Source organism: Arachis stenosperma, chromosome 6 (assembly GCF_014773155.1).
Source record: "Arachis stenosperma cultivar V10309 chromosome 6, arast.V10309.gnm1.PFL2, whole genome shotgun sequence".
Classification (NCBI taxonomy): Eukaryota; Viridiplantae; Streptophyta; class Magnoliopsida; order Fabales; family Fabaceae; genus Arachis; species Arachis stenosperma.
Window position 1 is genome coordinate 126,827,446 of NC_080382.1, and position 4,312 is coordinate 126,831,757.

The 4,312-nt window shown below is 39.3% G+C and overlaps 1 non-coding gene across 1 annotated transcript; it reads left to right on the forward strand.

The window, feature by feature from the left end:
* Positions 1–2,189: 2,189 nt before the first annotated feature.
* LOC130937542 (small nucleolar RNA R71) lies at positions 2,190–2,297 on the forward strand. The gene has a single exon (XR_009068757.1). It is a non-coding gene; the product is annotated as a small nucleolar RNA R71 (small nucleolar RNA).
* Positions 2,298–4,312: the final 2,015 nt, after the last annotated feature.

Below are 4,312 nucleotides of genomic sequence, written 5' to 3' on the forward strand. Positions count from 1 at the left end.
GAAGGATGGATGTGAGTGGTGGGGTTGGTGGGGATCCTGTGGGGTCCACAGATCCTGAGGTGTCAAGGAAAAGTCATCCCTGCACCAAATGGCATGCAAAATTGCGTTTTGAGCCATTTCTGGCGTTAAACGCCGGGCTGGTGCCCATTCCTGGCATTTAACGCCAGGTTCTTGCCCTTTTCTGGCGTTTAACGCCAGTCTGGTGCCCCTTTCTGGCGTTAAACGCCCAGAATGGTGCCAGACTGGGCGTTAAACGCCCAATTGCTAGCCTCACTGGTGTTTAAACGCCAGTGGGTTCTTCCTCCAGGGTGTGCTGTTTTTCTTCCTGTTTTTCATTCTGTTTTTGCTTTTTCAATTGATTTTGTGACTTCTCATGATCATCAACCTACAAAAAACATAAAATAACAAAAGAAAATAGATAAAATATAACATTGGGTTGCCTCCCAACAAGCGCTTCTTTAATGTCAGTAGCTTGACAGATGGCTCTCATGGAGCCTCACATTTTCTCAGAGCAATGTTGGAACCTCCCAACACCAAACTTAGAGTTTGAATGTGGGGGTTCAACACCAAACTTAGAGTTTGGTTGTGGCCTCCCAACACCAAACTTAGAGTTTGACTGCGGGGGCTCTGTTTGACTCTGATTTGAGAGAAGCTCTTTATGCTTCCTCTCCATGGTGACAGAGGGATATCCTTGAGCCTTAAACACAAAGGATTCTTCATTCACTTGAATGATCAGTTCGCCTCTATCAACATCAATCACAGCCTTTGCTGTGGCTAGGAAGGGTCTGCCAAGGATGATGGTTTCATCCATGCACTTCTCAGTCTCTAGGATTATGAAATCAGCAGGGATGTAATGGTTTTCAATCTTCACCAAAACATCCTCTACAAGTCCATGAGCTTGTTTTCTTGAGTTGTCTGCTATCTCTAATGAGATTCTTGCAGCTTGCACCTCAAAGATCCCTAGTTTCTCCATTACAGAGAGAGGCATGAGGTTTACACTTGACCCTAAGTCACACAGAGCCTTCTTGAAGGTTATGGTGCCTATGGTACAAGGTATTGAAAACTTCCCAGGATCTTGTCTCTTTTGAGGTAATTTCTGCCTAGACAAGTCATCCAGTTCTTTGGTGAGCAAAGGAGGTTCATTCTCCCAAGTCTCATTTCCAAATAACTTGTCATTTAGCTTCATGATTGCTCCAAGGTATTTAGCAACTTGCTCTTCAATGACATACTCATCCTCTTCAGAGGAAGAATACTCATCAGAGCTCATGAAAGGCAGAAGTAAGTCCAATGGAATCTCTATGGTCTCATTTTGAGCCTCAGATTCCCATGGTTCCTCACTGGGAAACTCAATGGAGGTCAGTGCACGCCCACTGAGGTCTTCCTCAGTGGCGTTCACTTCCTCTCCTTCCTCTCCAAATTCGGCCATGTTGATGGCCTTGCACTCTCCTTTTGGATTTTCTTCTGTGTTGCTTGGGAGAGTACTAGGAGGGAGTTCAGTAACTTTCTTGCTCAGCTGTCCCACTTGTGCCTCCAAATTCCTAATGGAGGACCTTGTTTCAGTCATGAAACTTTGAGTGGTTTTGATTAGATCAGAGACCATGGTTGCTAAGTCAGAGTGGCTCTGCTTAGAACTCTCTGTCTGTTGCTGAGAAGATGATGGAAAAGGCTTGCCATTGCTAAACCTGTTTCTTCCACCATTATTGTTGTTGAAACCTTGTTGAGGTCTCTGTTGATCCTTCCATGAGAAATTTGGGTGATTTCTCCATGAAGAATTATAGGTGTTTCCGTAGGGTTCTCCTAGGTAATTCATCTCTTCCATTGAAGGCCGGGTTCTCAGGATCATATGCTTCTTCTTCAGATGAAGCATCCTTAGTACTGCTTGGTGCATTTTGCATTCCAGACAGACTTTGAGAAATCAAATTGACTTGTTGAGTCAATATCTTGTTCTGAACCAGAATGGCATTCAGAGTATCAATCTCAAGAACTCCTTTCTTCTGATTTGCCCCATTGTTCACAGGATTCCTTTCAGAAGTGTACATGAATTGGTTATTTGCAACCATTTCAATTAGCTCTTGAGCTTCTGTAGGCGTCTTCTTCAAATGAAGAGATCCTCCATCAGAGCTATCCAAAGACATCTTGGATAGTTCAGAGAGACCATCATAGAAAATACCTATGATGCTCCATTCAGAAAGCATGTCAGAAGGACATTTTCTGATCAATTGTTTGTATCTTTTCCAAGCTTCATAGAGGGATTCTCCATCCTTCTGTCTGAAGGTTTGGACTTCCATTCTAAGCTTACTCAATTTTTGAGGTGGAAAGAACTTTGCCAAGAAGGCATTGACTAGCTTTTCCCATGAGTCTAGGCTTTCTTTAGGTTGTGAGTCCAACCATGTCCTAGCTCTGTCTCTTACAGCAAAAGGGAATAGCATAAGTCTGTAGACCTCAGGGTCTACCCCATTAGTCTTGACAGTGTCACAGATTTGCAAGAATTCAGCTAAAAACTGATGAGGATCTTCCAATGGAAGTCCATGAAACTTGCAATTCTGTTGCATTAGAGAAACTAATTGAGGCTTAAGCTCAAAGTTGTTTGCTCCAATGGCAGGGATAGAGATGCTTCTCCCATAGAAGTCGGGAGTAGGTGCAGTAAAGTCACCCAGCACCTTCCTTGCATTGTTGGCATTGTTGTTGTTTTCGGCTGCCATAGGTTCTTCTTCTTTGAAGAATTCGGTCAGGTCCTCAACAGAGAGTTGTGCCTTAGCTTCTCTTAGCTTTCGCTTCAAGGTCCTTTCAGGTTCAAGGTCAGCTTCAACAAGAATGCCTTTGTCTCTGCTCCTGCTCATATGAAAGAGAAGAGAACAAGAAAATGTGGAATCCTCTATGTCACAGTATAGAGATTCCTTGAGGTGTCAGAGGAAAAGAAAAATAGAAGAAAGAAGAAGGAGAATTTAAACTTGATCAGATAGAGTTCGAATTGTGCATTAAGAAGGAGTGATACTCCATAAATAGAAGGATGTGAGAAGAGGGGAAGGAAATTTTCGAAAATTAAGTGAAAAAGTTTGAAAATATTTTGAAAAACTTTAATTGATTTTCGAAAACCAAGAGTGAAAGGAGAAAATCAAGTAATTTTTGAAAAGATTTTGAAATTAGAAATTAAAAATATTTGATTAAAAACTTATTTTGAAAAAAGATGTGGTTAAGAAAATATGATTGGTTTTTGAAAAGATGTGATTGAGAAGATATGATTTGAAAACAATTTTAAAAAGATTTGATTTTAAAAATTAATGACTTGCCTAACAAGAAAAGATATGATTCAAACATTAAACCTTTCTCAACAGAAAAGGCAACAAACTTGAGATGTTCAATCAAATCATTAATTGTTAGTAAGTATCTTTGAAAAAGGAAAGAAATTGATTTTGAAAACATTTGATTGAAAAGATATGATTTGAAAAAGATTTGATTTTGAAAAACTTTGAAAACTTGAAAAAAATTGATTTGAAAACAAAATCTTCCCCCTTGTGCCATCCTGGCGTTAAACGCCCAGAATGGTGCACATTCTGGCGTTTAACGCCCAATGCACTACCTTTTTGGGCGTTAAACGCCCAACCAGGCACCCTGGCTGGCGTTTAAACGCCAGTCTGTCCTTCTTCACTGGGCGTTTTGAACGCCCAGCTTTTTCTGTGCAATTCCTCTGCTATATGTTCTGAATCTTCAATTCTCTGTATTATTGACTTGAGAAGACACAAATTAAAAATTTTTTTGGATTTTTAATAATAAGGAATAATCAAAATGCACTAAAATCAAATAACAATGCATGCAAGACACCAAACTTAGCAGTTTGTATACTACTGACACTAACAAAATGAGAATGCATATGAGACATATAAGCACTCAAGTCAAGAGAATTAAAAATCAGAGTAACAAAATCATCAAGAACAACTTGAAGATTAATGAAGACACATGCATGAATGCAAAAAGAACAGAAACATGCAATTGACACCAAACTTAACATGAGACTCTAGACTCAAACAAGAAACATAAAATATTTTTGATTTTTATGATTTTGTAATTTTTTTTGTGCTTTTTCGAAAATTATATGGAAAAGAAAAACAAAGGTATCAAAATTCTTAATAAGAATTCCAAGAATCATGCAATATTAGTCTAAAGCTTCAGTCTAAAGGAATTAGACATGGCTAGCCAAGCTTCAGCAGGACATTGCATTCAAGAGCTAAATTGATGAAGATCAATCAGCTTTGGTGATGATAAGAACATCACCTTGAAACACTAGAATTCATTCTTAAGAACTCTGAAGAAA